At 22.8% G+C, this 17,809-nt stretch overlaps 1 protein-coding gene across 2 annotated transcripts in view; it reads left to right on the top strand.

Annotated features, from left to right (window-relative positions):
* LOC136970002 (homeobox protein abdominal-A homolog) overlaps positions 1-17,809 on the top strand; it is a 231,486-nt gene that overhangs the window by 19,763 nt on the left and 193,914 nt on the right. For both annotated transcript variants that reach the window (XR_010879920.1, XR_010879921.1), the window contains one exon: positions 6,530-6,621. The gene's annotated coding sequence lies outside the window, so the exon portion shown is untranslated. The remainder of the gene's footprint in view (positions 1-6,529; positions 6,622-17,809) is intronic.

The following is a 17,809-nucleotide window of genomic DNA, read 5'->3' as shown; positions in this document are numbered from 1 at the left end:
TTACGATACGTTCCTTTGATTATATACGCTGTAAGAAGATAAATCAATCTGAATTTTGAAATAAATTCTACTATAGCCTACTTAAGTCTCAAACATGCATTAAACAATTTTTCAGAGTTCAGGTTATTTAAAATAGAAATATTTTATTATTATTATTATTATTCGTTACTCATACATGTTAATAAGTAATAAAAGTTACTAGAACGATTTTTAAATAAAGTTTATCATAGTTCTACATTATAATTCTATTTACGAAATTGAAAAGATGCCAACTAAAACGACAACGTAAAATCTGATTCGCTCTGAAACTTAAATCTATTGTTCATTTTTATATCTTAGAAGTTGGATGTTCTAATTTAATCTCTTATTGGCTACATAATTTTCATACAAAATGCTATTGGCGTAAGTGAACTATAGTATGCCATTAAGTTCATTAAAAAAATTAACTTTTTTATCTTCATAGTGCATTGTAAGATGATTTATGTGACTCCAAAAACGAATAATAATGAAAATTTTAATGTGTTTAATTAAAAATGACATAACACTTATTATATAAATAAATTTATTGAAATTCGAAAAAACACAATTAAAAAAATATAACATTTCTTCGTGCAGTTTGTTTGTAACGTTTGGAGTTTAACAGTAATTTACAATATTTAAGACAATTTTCGATAATTTACACTCGTAGTAACTTATATTAATTGTAATCATAATTTATAATCTTTGTAAAATAAAATATAATATGAAATGTAAAAACAATAGTCATGAAAATTCTCTTGTAAACTTATAGCTTATAATTCCAATATCTAATTAATTCTATAAATAAAAAATAACAGAAATATAAAAACAAATAAATTTTGCTTAGGCCCTATGTGATATTTTCTAAATTGATATCTGAAGAAATTTGCAGTTGAATAAAGTAATTGGTAGTGTAAATTTAACTTGAATAACTCTTCAAACTGTGTTAGGCTATTATTATAAAATATTTTTTTTAATTAATAAAGGACAGGGAATAAGCTAAACGAATACTGTATAGGCCTAAATTAAAAATATAATTATTAATATATATCTAACTTCATAGGCCTGTATGTTTAAATCATAAATTTTATTAACCTTGTTAGTTGACTCTTTTTATACATTATCAAAATTTGCTTATTTTATCAAAACAAAAATATGATTTATCCTCTTGTCTATGTTGTATTTGAATTTGGTTTCAAGTCATATTTCTTATTTGTTTGATAATATTAAAAAAAATTGATTTATTTTATATATAGGCCTACTTATTTGATTTGGTTTTGTATGAAAAGAAGATAAAATTTAATACCTAAGGGTCTATAGATAAATTTTTTAATACTAGCCTATACTTAATTGAAATAACTTAATTATGAATTTTAAATAGATGCAAATTTTAGTGTATATTACTCAATTAATTCAAATATTAGATCATTAAACTAACATTTTACCATCAAATTTATAGCCTAACATTTTAGGAAGTTACATTTATTTTTATTTAAAAATTTTGATATTTAGGTTGTAATATGAACCTGTGAATATTATAAAATATTTTGATATTAATAATACCGGTAACTTATAAAAATTTATATTTTTAATAATACGAGTCTTGCATAATTATTAATAAAAATTATAATTTTATTTAATGAGCTGCTTCGCAATTCATAAATTGTAAATAACGAATGATTCTATTCTATATTTTAACTTATAAGTTATAAATGACACTGATGTAATTAAACTTTCAAAAATAATGGAATATTTTCCTACAGAGAACATCATTATAAACATAATCTTTATCTTAGATCTTAATAAAATTAGTAAAATATAAACTCTGCAGCCTGATATAAACATCGCAAGTGTATAAACTGTAATATTTATATGGCATTAGCCTAAACGTTTCATCTTATTTCATAAGTTATTTCAAAACTTATAAGCCTATTTTTAAGATGGCAAACGTTCTTAAATGACGATAGTTAATAACTCACAATTTCGATATTTGGATATCATTAATTTTATAAATTGTCTTACATAAAAAATGAATTATAACTCAACATTGATATTAATTTAATAGCTACACAATTAGGCTATAAAATTATTGATATCATATCTCAATTTGTTTAATAGACTTCGATGCTGTAACGTTATACGTATTTTAAATCTGATAAATTTTTATTAAATCATTTACATTTATATTACTCACATTTATTGTCTTAATGTTAACTTGAAGAGTGTAAAATGTTAAAACTTTATTTTCGTTATTAGCCTGAACATGAACGTTATTTAATGCAATTAAATCGTCTAATATAACTTTATAATTTCTAAATTTTTAATGTGTTCTTCGATTTAAATATTTTATAATTTAAAATAACAATAATTCGATTAATTTTATAAATTCGTATAATTTAAGCAATATAATTAAAACCCAAAATAATTTAATTCTTGAAACTTTTCATTATTAATTATATATTTTCATAACAGATTTAATAACATTAAAAAATACATAAATATATTAATTTGAATTATTACTTTAATAAAAGTAAAGGTGATATTAAACAAATCAGAGGAAAGAGTATAAAATTTTTCAATTATTTCTATTCTTGAAACAGATCTATAGGCCTTCCGTACTACTACTATCATCATTAGAAAGAAATATCATTTTACCTAAAATCTACGTTTAAAATTATACCTACATGTCTAATAATTTATGCTATTTTTATTTTTAAAAAATAAAGCTATAACCTATGTTTACGACATCTCATATTTTTAAAGTCGAATAGGAGCATGAAACTTAGGTTGGTTGGCTTGACACCTAATACAATAGTAAGAACAAATTGCTACATTCGTAACAGCAGTATAAAAATCCCGTTTGGATTTCATAATACATTAATGCAGTTATATACGTTATATGCCCCGCCCATTCGAACGTAGATTGGTGCAGGTATTGTGACGTAACAAGGCGTGGTAAGCAATCACCCTTTACGCTCGTGATAGGATAACGATTCGGTTAATCAGTACGTTAAATTTTTTCTATTCAGTTTTGCTTAATAAAGTAATTATTTTAAATTTAATAATGATTAAAAAAAACTTATTTAAAAAATATATAAGAATAATTTTACTATGAATAAACGTATTCGTGATATGCAGTACTGACTCTATAGTCTGTATTGGTTATTGACTCTAAACATGTGCCAAAAAGCATTCAATGGGGAGTTCTGTCAGCGATATTTCAACGATGAAATCGAGCTGTAGTTGCCGTAGATCGATGAATGTCGTCGTTGTGAATTTAAATACAGTATTCCATATCGTGTTGAAAGAGAGTAAAAGCATTAAATACAATATTTCTCTCATACTATTTCAATAAAAGTTATAGATAGATCCAGCATATAAAATCATAATTTCTTCTGCGTTGATAAGTCAAATATATAGTATTTTATTTTCACCATTTTATACAAGTTAAACAAATACATTTGATATAATATGGATAATGGTTGTGACAAATCCTTACGTTTAAATAATTATTACCAAAAATATATACTAAATCTGTACACATCTAAATAAAAATTAAGTTTTAAATACCTAAAAATTAAAAATTTAAGCAGATATTTGTCTCATATAAAATTATTTTATTTTGCATTTTAAGTGTATAATAAAACAGTTCAGATCTATTTGAGATAAATATGTATGCTTACTTGTTTATATGCTATTTTAAAAATTAGCCTGTTTGGTAACGTGACATTTCATAGATAATTAATGAAAATTTTAGAAAGTTTAATAGAGCTAAAGAAATGAATAAAGATTAATTTTTTTCTTTTAATATTTCGCTTTAATGGTTAAACATTTTATTCAGAATTTTATTTTTTTAATAAAAATTAAACTAGAGCCAAAATTATATCTTTGTGAATGAGATCCTCTTAAAGTGATCTAATATGATACAAAAAAAAAAAAAAAAAAAAGTCAGTAGATCTATCGGTATAGATCAATCATTAACATTCAAAGGTAACCATTTGCAACTTTTGCATTTTCTAATATTCGTTTATTAATAAAATACTTTACTTTTTGAGTAAAAAATCATTTACCTTAGCTAAAACTTCATTAAATATATTTTATATCATTTGAAAGTTTTATTGCATAGGAACTGGAAGATTCACTTTCATAAATATGATATTACATCGAAATTGATTTATTATCCTTTGGGACATAATAAAGCATAACTAATCCAATGGATTAGATGAATTATGATAAAAATAATAATAGAATTTCTCCTTTATTACGTCAGCAACGGAACCACAGCGGGGCAGCACCGTACGGAGCTGACAGAAAAATAAGCAGTGTTTGCGCACCAATGATACGCATCGTAAACTCTTCTCACCACGAATTCCTCTTTTTCTTCCCTCCCCGAATAACCCAGGAGGGAAAGACTGTCACATCTAAAATAGAGAAGGCGTATGGTCTGTTTGGGATTGGAACTTAGCGAAGACCCTGTTTTTATGAGGGTCATCCGAAGCGCTGCTTGATTGAGGTCCAGACCTGATGTCCTATAATAACTATACTCCTACCTCATCTGTGCAAAAATGCCATTCGCAGATCCACATTCTTTCCATTATAGTTTTTGTTCTTTGCTATGCCAATAATTTCTATATTTAATTAGATGATTGATTACTTTTGTATAAATAATGTAGAAAAAAATCGATGTTAAATGAAATTGATCGTATTATAAAGTTCTGTTTTTTTCTTTTTAATATTTACGACACGTAACCCGATTCTAATTGATGATAATTTATTCAAAAAAAAAATATTTCGATGTGTTAATTACCTTTTTAAAAAACTATATACAGCCTACTGTGTTAAAAATGCATCGTTTTATTCAAAATTAATTAAAATTCTTAAGTCAAAATCTACATTATAATTTATTTAGATATAAATATTTTAATATATATAGGCTATATATTATAAGCATTGAGAGTTTCTATTAATATAATATTTCATCTAATTATAAAGGTTTATTTTTCACAACTTTGTTAGAAATAAACAACAATATTTTATAAATTTATAATAATATCATAATTAAAAATAATTTATTACATTTTAAATTGAGATTTTGATTTAGATTACAAAATTATTATTGCTAAACTTTGTTCAAATTGTCTTGAAATTATAGAAATGAAATTTCTATATAATGTGATTATAAATGCTTTTAAAATAAAGCTTACTTTTGAATTAATTATTAAATTAAACTGTAAATTATTAAATAATTTTCTGATACAGGCCTAACTTAATTTATTGTATACTTTAAAAAAATTTTGAAGAAATTATAGATCTTAATAAAATGATAGTTTATAAGTCAACATACGTATACCTTATAATTTATATTACTGTAAATAGATTAAAACTTTGCGATTATATAATCCTATATATCAATTATTTTTGGTTAATATTTTATTCTGGAAATTTTTTAAGTAAAAGATTCTGTTACATTCGGCTTTTAGAGTTCATTAAAATATAAATTTTCGGAAAGAATTTTTACTTAATTTGAACTATAATTTTAGAGTGAATACTCTCATATTTTAATCAGAATTTCTTGTTTTTTTTCTTTCTTTCTTCTTCTGAATTTTAATTATCTCGACATTCATTATTGCGAAGAGGATATCATAAATAATACCGAACAGAATTAAGTTCATTATTGATGTCAAACTGCTTTCATCGGGATAAATTAATGAGTGCATGAAAATGACGTTTATTTCCAAATCTTGCCGATATAAAAAGTTTTGATCATATTTTATGTAATTCATGAGACAAATTGCATTTTCATTGCTTACGTTTTCCGATATAAACTCTTCTAGAAGTTAAATTTTAGACATTAATTAAGTTGAAAAATCATTACCTGTTCTTAGAATAAGTTCAATCTTCTTTAAGTTTGGTATAAATAAAAATTTCATAATGTTAAAAAAAAATTAACTTTTATATTACGATAACAATAAAGCCATTTTACTATTTTAAGACATTAAATTATGCCTAATTTTAATTTTTTAAACTTTAATTTCAGATTCAAATTTTCTGAATTGCGCTTCTTTAATAATTGATGACGCATTTCTAATAAGGCTGTTTAATATTTTAATTAATTAATAAAGGCACGAAGTTGGATGATAAGGAAATTATTTTCAGTTTGCTTTTAACTTAATAAGTTTTCTTTCGTGTTTTATATTCATGCATAAGTCGTATTAATTTAATAACTATTATATTAAAATTTCTAACAATATATCCTTTATAAGTATTAATTAAGCATATTAAATGAAATAATTTTACAAATATTCATTAAAATTTTGTTTGTATTAATTTACTTATATTGCTTATTAAGTTTAATGTGTATAAGAAATTGGATAAATCCTTTAGTTCTTAAAATATTTTATAACCGTGATATTAATATAAAAATTAGCTACAGTTTTTAGTTTAATATTAATTAGATATGATATTTTATGGATTAATATTATGTTGCTTATTCTATTTATTTGTTTTTTAGATAACATTCTGAAGATATTTGTAAAAAAAAAAAAAAAATGCTAAAAAGCTGACTGTCCGCCTGAAGCTCGATACGTAGCAAGTTTTACTATTGTAAGTCTATAAATTTGTATTTTGTAATAATAAAATATTTTTTATCCATAACTAAATTGTAATTTAACGGCAATTAATTTTTTTAATATGAATAATTCAGTAATACTTCTAAGTACTTAGGCCTATAGAAAGAACAATTGTTTTTTGTATATGAAATTCGTAAATTAAATTTAAATAAATTATTTAAAACATATACTAATGATTTTTATGTGACACTATGCTAACAATTTTTAAAAAATTATCCAAATAATATTTTAAAATGTCATTTTTTCGATGTAATGACATAAAAAGCAACCACTTTTTTGTGTTAATGAATTATCTAGAATTTCAAAATTATCTGAAGTTGAATAAACTAAACAAGTATAAAATTATAAATTTAGATCAAATAAATTAAATGCATTATCCGGTTAATGAATTAATTATATTAGCGTTATATTAATTAGTAATTTGCTTGCCTAAATAAAAGATCTATAAAAGAGGTTAAATTAATCAATAGTTACTTCAAATTAAAAAAAAAATACGAAATGTTTCATAATATTGTCAAATTATTATTTTCACTAATCAAAATTTGTTATGCTAACTTGAACACAATAAATTATAACTTGAATTTGGATTATATTATATTATAATAGATTTAAATTGTAAAAAATTAAGATATTTTACTAGAATCTAAATTTATTTACCCTTCAAAACGGTATAAAAATAAATAAGAAAACTATAGCCTATTTACTTACATGTATCTATTATTTGGCTTGACACACGAATTAATATAAATGTTTCTAATAAATTTATAAATTGTTTTAAGCTTTATGTAATTTTTATGTCCACAGAAATTTACCGTTTATAAAAAGAATGATTATTTAGTATATTAAAATATCGTATTTAAATTTAGATTTAAATTAGATCTAATTTGTGTAGAAAATAATATTACGTATAATATATTTTTTAAATTATAAAAAAACACAAAAAAAATCAGTTTATTTATTAAATTTAAGATTTTAAATTAATATCAGATTTAGAGTTTGAATTAAGTTCGAAAATATAAATAACTTTTTTCTCAAAAGCAAATTTTCAAAATGAAGTAAAACAAATTATACTTCATTAAAGAAAAGACAAAATTTTATACAGATTATAAGATTAATGTAATAATATGCTATAATAATTCAATATGCATATATAAACTGTAAGATTATACATTTGATTTACTGAACGCGTAATTCATTAAACATTAGATAATGTTTCCTTGACACAATTTTAATATTAGCATAAAGTAACCCTTATCTTGTTTTTGTATGTAAATAATTACATTAGAACAGATATAATAATCATATAATTTTTCTGTTTACATATTATATATCACTTTGGGCATTGTTAGCAAATCAATTTCTTCAAAACACATGTTAAAACTTTTCACACTCAGATTTTACATTTTATAAAAGTATTTTAGTAAATGAGATCAGAATAAATTTAATTATAACATTAAAAATATGTTGAAATAAAAAGTCTTCGTTTATTTATTAATCAAACAATCAATAACTGTTTAAATCTATATTTATCTTAAAGAGAGAATCAAAATTAGTTCAATATGTAATCATATACACACAACAAAAATAAAATAGAAAACATTAAACTAATTTTTTAATCATTTAGTGTACTTAAATAACAGGAATGTCGAGGTGAAATAAACATATTGTATTTCATTTTAAATTGATTTATTATTTAATTATACGTCAATAAATTTATTTCTGTTACTTAAATGTAAATAATGAGAGAGAGATAAATTTATTAACATAGTTATATGCAAATAAACATATGTACTGAACTGTACAGTACACAACTCTATGTAAATTAGTATAAAATGTGTTATAGCAATTTGGGTCAGTGCATTCAGGAAATTTAAGAAAACAAAATAAGCTTGTTAAATATTCAATATCGTTTTCTTAAGAATTCCGAATATAAAATCCAGTTGATAATATATTTATATTAATTTATAAATGTTTTAGACAGAAATAAGCAGATAATTTCAAATGTAGTATAACTTCGAGTTCAAACAAGAACAGAAAAGTTACGAAATTTTGCATAAATTAGCATTCTAGCATTCGTAACCATTGCGAAAGACAGTGGCAATGAGCAATTCTTAAAAATAAATAAAACTATTTCATAAAGAATAAGATAAGTTTTAAGAATCGACAATTGCCATTTTTGTCTTTACAATATTTAAATTAATGTAGTAACTACAGACAAAAACGAGTTATGAAAGTCATTATAACATTGACTTCTGTAACAGCTTACAATACGAGGTGTTTAGAAGTAAATCAAGTTTCTGTAAGACAGAAGTGGGCGTCAATTTTTATTTTTATTTTTATTTTAGAACAGTTTTTACTAAGTTTTTGAATTTGTAATAGTCTGACTTTATTCTGAATTAATTCTATTAAATTATTTAAATATTAATTGAAGCCTATTTATTATCAATACTAATACCAGATATAAGCGATATCAATAAAAGTGAGGACTTGTCTTTATTTTCCTGCTAATTTAGAAGTATTTTTACTTTTGAGCTGATTGTTTCTCGAGCTCTTCTTATTTATTTTTTCATTTTATTCTATCATTTCTTCAACTGCCGAATTATCGGGCTAGCAAATTTGCTAGCCCGATAATTCGGCAGTTGTTGGTCTTTATATATAACTGGTTAGTTGTTGTTTATTTATATTTTATTTTATCTTTACATATATATTTTTTCGAATTCTAATTACAATTCGAATTATAAATACGAATTCGAATTATAAATACATGATTATTTCATTGTTTTTTGCATATTTAATATATTAACTTATTAATAAAAATTATTAAAATTTTAAATTAAACATTACATTTCTGTTTTAATTATTAGGAAGCTAATAATGCAAATGAATTACATATTTTAGCTATTATTAATATATGACTTGAGATTAAAATGTTTAAAAATTGACTAATATTTTCACATGCATTATATTAATTTAAAAATGCAAATGTAACATTTAAAATAATAAATTAGTTACAATAGTATATATATATTCTTTTCCATAAAACATATATAATTTATGTTATAAATAATTTTTGTAGAGATAATGATCGATATTAAACAAAATATATTACTTTGTGTGAATATACAGTAGAGTACAATAGTTTTAGAATCGTAATTTTATAATTTAAATATATACTTCATATTCGTAAATTAATAATTTATAAAAAAATCTTTATTTTTTAAATATATATAAGGCTTATATAACTAAATGCATATTTTTTAAAAACAAATTTTAGGTATAGTTTATAGATGATTTATGTATTTCGGCAGTATAAAAAAAACTCACATAAAACAGATCAGAAGAAACTAACACAGAATAATAATGTAGATTTTCATCTATTTTACTATTCTACTATTCCATATAGGTAGGTCTATTTTTTAAGTTGTAAAAAATTATCTTTTAAAATATAGGTTATTGATAAATCTGGTAATCTTTAGACTTTTTGTAACAAGAAAAATAATTTAGTTTACTTGGTTAAATTTATAATATATTAATACAAGCAAAGTCGATCTTAATGGTCATGAATAAAGATTTATTAGAACAGCTATTGTCGTAAACGTTGTTTTTATATAGCCTATGGGTACAATATATGGATAAGTGTACTATAGAATTCTTCATCACGATTTATACTATATATATAAAATTGCAATACATCCAGATGTATTAGAATTTGACTTATTTTATTTAGTACAAGGTTTATCACCCTCTACACGGGGGAACAAAACAATACAAATACATCATATATACAATAAGTTATATAAAATACAAAAATCAATACACAAAAACATTTTATACAAATATTAACTGGTGCTATAATAATAAAGAATTCGACTAGTTAAATTTTGTTGTTTTTTTTACTTAAAATTCTTATATTCGTTAAAAAATAACGAAACAGTTTGTAATAGATTTTATTGCCGAATTATATTAAGATCAACCTCATAATTATTTATTCATTTTTAATCAATATTAAGAGAAATGTGCAGCAATTTATCAACTGAATTTTAAATTCTATAACTACAGTACGTGAACTGCTCTTGTACAGTACAACGTCTTATTTATATAAAGGTCTTTACAAAATAAAAGTCTAGATACAAAAGAGATTTTAAAAATGCACTAAAAATCTACTGGAAGTAAATGTTAATTCATTAAATTAAATTTATTACTACCGGATAAATTAAGGCTTTAAACTTTTAGCCTGATAAGTTATATTTTCGTAAATGTAACTTACTCAAAATTAAATAATTTACAGAATTTATCATTGTTTTAATTAAAAATTTCTTCTAAGTTTCAATTAACAGCTCGTATATTGATATTATGTAACGTATTTAAAGCTATCGTCGTGATTAACCGAATACAGTTATTTAACCGTATTCGGTCGTAGGCTGTATGAAATTTCATGTTTGAAACTAACGAAACTGATAATACGAGATTCATTGAAGATAAGATAAAATCATATCACTTGCGTGCCATTTCCAACTCTAGTATAAAACTCTCTTTTGATAATATCAATGTTTTTTTTCTCTTTCTGATTGTGACGATATAAGATACTATTTGTCCCCGCTATCCATTTTTATCGCTAGCTCTAGCCCATAGTCAGTATTCCAGACATCGTCTAGAAAATGCTAAAACTATTCATGAATTTTACTACTTCCATAACAAGAACCAACATCCAATATTGATAAAATCACATAGTACTATGAGACATGGACTAGAATAAATCTTGCTTATTATAAAAGTTGACAATTCGAGAAAATAAACTCATAATTATTTATTTTTGACTGTTTTCTTTAAGAAAGAAAAACAATACGCCCGGTTATAATAAACTTGCAACACTATAAAATATACTTCATACTTTACAATATTACAAAACTTTGAAAAAAAAATTGTTAAAAATACTTTTTAATTTTGTTTATAAATGTCTACAACTATCAATAAATATATTATTTTACTGTTTATTTATATTTTCTATTATTTGTAATATAGTAAATTAAGTAGGAAAAATTTGGCATTTGAGATTAAATAACATAAATGCTGTAAAAAAAAGTAAATTATTATGTTTTATTGAATAAATCTTCGTTGAAATCTTAATTTTTATTGAAAATCTTTTCCATAGAAATTAAAATTGTAAGAATTATTCGTTTCGATTTTAGAAATTTTTCTGTATTTCTCCGTTTTCAAACAATGATTACACCAAATTACTGTTCTTTATTAAGTATAAAATAATTAAATTGCAAAATATATTTATCAATACGTATAATTATTATATAATTGATTAAATTAAATTGTTTAAATTTATTAAAAATATACTTTAAAGCTAATATTTCTAAATAAAAAGTAATAGATAAATTCACTAAAATTTTTTATGTAAGCGTGTTCGGTTACTTTTATACGTTTTTCGAACTTTTTAAAATTATTTAAATAAATATTATTAAAAATTTTAATAATTATCATATACGTCGGCTTATAATGATTATAACAGCAGGTTATTTCCTGCTAGCATTATCAATTATTATTTAAAAAAATTGATTTAAGTGACTGTTATCGAATTGCCTTTACACAATTGAAAAGTTTTTCTATTGAAACAGAATATCGTAACATAAATTTAAGCTTTAATCTGTGTTATAATTACAGATCACTATTGTTATTTTATATTTGTAATGCATAATTAAATTATTTATGATTCTTTTAATCAATAAATTATACAAAAAAACGTGTTATAAAAATTAAACATTAATTAAATATAAACTATATAACATTTCTTATTAATTAATTAAAAAATTAATTGAAAATGTAAAAAAATTCATAAAATACAATTTATGAAACATATCTTTATTGTTAATATTAATTAACTTTCTATTGTTTCGTGCAGTTAATAAAACTGTTATAAATTTTCTTTTATGGTTTTAACGTATAAATTATTCGAATAAAAAAAAAGAACATGATGCAATTGATAATTTTATATATCCAAGATGGCCGCTTCCAAGATGGAAATGTCAACAAATCTCCGCCATCTTGCAACAAGGCGGGTATCGAAAGGAGGAGTGGATAGTTCGGTAGTTACCACGGATTCAGAAGCTGTGTGGTGTACGGTTTTTGTTGCATCCCGCCCTCTCATACTTGTCATAGCGGACAGTCCATCCAGCAATAATAAAAATTTGAGGTGGGAAGAGGTAGTTAGGGGTAGAAGAGGGGTAGACACGTTAACAGACGAGGCGGAAAATCTCGCACTCAATGTTTGCATATTTCCGCATCGAAGTAATGGCCGTACAACGAATACGGGGAATGACACTTTTATGACCATGCTTTAAAGGCCTTCACAGCCATGTATTCGATCCCTGTACGGCTAGGTCGACATTAAACTGCTATTACGTCCGACGATGTAGCGGACTAGCAGAGTTGATAAGAGTTGTCCCGACCCTTTCGACTTTGGAGTAGAGTCTAGTCGGCGAAAGGTGTACAGTACTTTCCTTGTCTCTTCTACTTCGAATCTATGTTTCCAATCAAGCACTTCGAACAAGTTTGGATCATCTTCGTAAGTTTTATTCATACAAATGTTTTTCCTTCGTTTACCATAGATATTATAAAGTTGGCCAAAAGGGAAATTGTATACTTCCCTTTCACAGTACAGTAGCTGTTTGCTGTATATGGGGGAGGCGCACGAAACCAAGATATCTGATTGGTCGCGTTCTCTCTTCGATAGATGCTTCTTTTCACATAAATCTATGTCTTTCAGTAACAAGTTTCTCTTTCAGACTGTCGTCAGTAAAAGATACAGATAATAGAAAGATTTCCTTTAACTAGAAATTGTTCGTTAGAGGAAATATTGCAGATTCGTCCTGAATATCAGTAAGAGAATGTTCTTCGGGCCTCTTTTATCGAAAGACGTGAGATGAAATTCTAAAGATAATAAGAATGACATTTTATTTCTTTCCGAAATAGATTGATACTAAGAATTGCTTAATCCAATTACGTTATTCTTTCGATTTTCTGCTTGAAATTCGTAACCCGATACCTTTTCAAAAGCGTAGGCTCCAAATAAAAGTAATCATAATTAAAAATAAAAATAAATAATTCAGTTCGAAAAATTCAAATTAGAATTATATTTCAGGAAAACTTTTTTTCTTCGAAGTAATTAAATTTGTGATTAATTTAGTATTATAAGAAATTTTAAATTAGAATTTAATTTTTTAGAAATTCGATAAATTTAATGTTTAAAAAATTTAAAATTATCTTTCTAAAAATGATTTATAATTTAGAATAATTTTAAAGTTTGTATGATTTTGTATTTTTAAGGAATTTAAATCTAATTTTTATATCTTAAATTAAAAGATGATAATTAATTTAAAAATTAAAATAATTTAAATACGATTTAAACACATTCAGTTTCCGCTTCTTATATAAAATTTCAAATAATTAATTATATTTAAATATAACTTATTTTAGATTGTTAAAACAATAAAATTTTAAAAATTATTTTAAATTTGTTCTTTATAATTTAAATTAATCTTAAAACTTGAAATGATTAAATTTATTTATTCAGTTATTTTTACATATAAAACATTTAAGCGAATTATTATTTAAAAAAAAGAAGCTAACTTAATGAAACAAAAATTTATTTTCAGTTTAATTTCTTTAATTTTTTACATTTAAAGCATACTATTTTCAGAATTTTTAACAAATTACATTAAACATTAAACAATTTATTTATTATAAAAAATAAATTACAAAATTATTTATTTAAGCATTAATAAACGTCACAGGTAATCGAGTATAACATATTGAATTTTTTATAAGTAAATTTTAATAACAAATTATAATAATTTTAACTCTTTTATGAAGAAAATTAAATATACATATTCTAATATTAATAAAAAGAAACAATATACAGCTTATGATAAAATTTTTTTATATTGTTAAGTTATTTCATGTAATGTTTATTTTTTTTTTTATTGTAATTTAGTAAACCCTTCTGATTGAACAAGTTAAAATCTTTTCAAAGAAATTAAATTTGAATTTCTTTACGATTATATTTATATACTGTATATATAATTACATTACATAATTTGATTAAACATTACAATTTTGCAACTTAGACTTGTAAAGATCATCTAAAATTCTGTGCAATTGATTCTCTTGATTCATTTTACACAGGAGATTATCAACTGTACGGAATGAGAATTAAATACAGAATTGGTCGAATATATTGATGAATAAATAACAATTATATTATAATTAAATTTACCACTAAATACAAATAATATAATTTAAACCTCAACGTTAATTGGACATGATGTTAAATAAAAATATTTTAAATATATTTAAGCTAAATGAATTTTTAACATTAAATTGTTTTGAACCACAAATTTAATACACAGCTAAGTTACTTTAACAATACGAAGTGATGAGTGATTTATGTTTTAATTGCTTTATATGTAGTTGTAGTTTCATAAAATTTAGATTTATATAAAAATAATATACATTTTATAAATCTAAACTGAAATTCACATCGTATATATAGTCAAAGAAGTTTATATAGAACTATCTAATTTATTCTGAAAGTAACTTAGATTAAGTTAGAGAAGCTGTACACAAAAGGAAATTAAATGTTAAACATTTGTTTATATTTTTCTGGTTTAAAATATCGATTATTATAACTTAGATAAGTAATTTTTATAGCAAAAACATTCTCATATTTTTATTTTTTATTTATTATTATATAGTCACTTTTCTATCTGATTCGTATGATATCAGCTGCAGCTAAGTATTTTTCTATCTAAATCCATCTTTGAGTATACGTTGTTTTATAAGCGATTTGTAATTCGAGAGTTGTTTATTTATTAATAAAATGTGTTTTTATTACTCATGATTTTATATATTTCATATCTGTTTATATATATATTTTATATAGGTTTATATATATATTTTATATAACTACTGTATTATATAAAACCGATTACATAGTTTTTCCATTAATCCTAAACCTGTAGATATCAGCCTACAGAAGAAAAACAGTTCATTCATTCTTATTTTAATGTTAGTTACTTGCAAAAGAAATATTTAAAAAATATAAAATTCAGGAATGATATAAAGTTGCATAAAAGAACATTAAATTGTTTTAATAAATGAACTCAAAAGTAGATTTTTTCATGACAAATTTTAATGTTTATAGACTCATATCTACTCGCTTTAACTAAAAATATTGAAGCAAAAACTATATAATTAAATAAATTAAATATTAAAATATATAAATTCATGAAGTTTAACGTTTAATTGATTTAATTATGTAGTTTTTACGTTAATATTTTCAGTTAAAGTAGATATGAGTCCATAAACGTGAAAGTTGATTTTTTTTTTTTGTCATTGAAAATGAAAAATATTTGTAATAATTGTTTGTCAATATATTATATAGCAAAATTTAAGATTTTAAGTATTTTTCCAGCTATAAGAATATATGGTTGTTCCACAGGAGTATCTTTTATTCTTTAATGCATTATTTTTTCCTTCTAAAATTATCTCAAACGTCCAGTTTATGTTCTATTTCCTGTTTACGCTCTTATTATTGTATTAGTCTCGCAGAATAAAATAGATTAAAATGAATTTCTGACTAAATTTAACAAATAAAATCTTTAGGGAATATAAACTAACACGCCAAATTTTTAATAAAAATGCTTTAAAAATTCTAAATAAAGTATACTTTTTTCCCAGGTTAAGAGCAATATATAAAGAATTTATTTACTAATTCCGAGTTTCAGATTGGTTTCTTTAGTGTTGTTCTAGTAAATTTAAAGGCCTTTAGTAGACAGCGATCTGTATTATTATTATTATTATTATTATTATTATTATTATTATTATTATTTCGAATAGTGGTAATTAATCAATTGCTTGATCTTAATTGATCATCTTGGTTTCTGGTAAAATCCGGCTTAATATAATGTAATTCACTAAAACTTTTTTTTCGTTACTATTAATTAAACTTATTCTTTTAGTCTCTATTGAATTTAGACAAATTTTATATAAATTTACAATGATTGTTTTTCGTAAAATAAACTACTAACATAATTTAATTTCTATTTTAGAAACAGACTAGCTCTTAAATCTTTTGGAAAAAAAATCAAAACTTTTCTGGATTTTCTGATAATATTGATAAATACTAACAAATATTAATTTGAATTTAATATCTGTAGTAATATTAGTCTATAATATTATTTCAAATATAAGTCTTAATTTCTAGCGAGATTTTTATTGGTTACTTTCTTTTTTATTCTTTATAAGATATATTCCACGTGTATTCTATTGTAAATGTTTTACATGAAGATATCGAGCATTATTAAGATTTTATATCTTTGTTCTGATAAACAAATGGCCTTTTATATATCTTCTCATTCAAAAAGAATCTATAATTATATATATTTCTGCTAATATTTATCCTTAGAACAGAATAAAACTATTTTTGGATATGTAAATTCAAAATATGCTTAATAAACAATAAATTTATTTTATAATTTGAATAAATAATAAAGTTGATAGTGTTTTACTGTTAATTTCGTTTTGTTTCCTATAAAAATTGAATATTATTTCTTGAAATTCTATCTATAAAATAGAATTGCTTCAATGCAATTGCTACCAAGTTATAAAATTAATTCAGTTTTTTATTCTTTGTTGAATCTGTTTAGATTTATTTAAAGTGTTTCTATAGATTTGATCTTGTATAATTTATTTCTTACAGTTAATTTTTTATTCCTCGAATATTTAAGATTCTACAGATAATCTTGTGTAATAACTTACATTATTTAGCCTAAGATATAAACAGAAGATTCTTACAAAAGTTTACTTCTTAAGAGCAATATAAGATGTAATATCTTGACATTAAATGTCCATATTGAGATAAATCTTAGATGATACTTAAGCCGTCTAAAAGAGTGAAGTTGGATTTTCATCTTTATGAAAAGATTTATTATTAGTGCAAGTAATAAGCTTGGTTCTATAACAAAATCCTCAATCATTATAAGCTGTTCTTTCTTCCAATCTTTCCAGAATAATAGAACCCCTAATCACCTAACAACGTTATTGTGCTTATAAAGAATTATTACGTTTTATAGGCCTATTACTTTACAAAGCTAGAA

The sequence above is a fragment of the Centruroides vittatus genome, unplaced genomic scaffold, assembly GCF_030686945.1.
Source record: "Centruroides vittatus isolate TY-2023 unplaced genomic scaffold, ASM3068694v2 contig_1863, whole genome shotgun sequence".
NCBI lineage: Eukaryota > Metazoa > Arthropoda > Arachnida > Scorpiones > Buthidae > Centruroides > Centruroides vittatus.
This window is presented reverse-complemented; position numbering and strand designations above follow the sequence as displayed.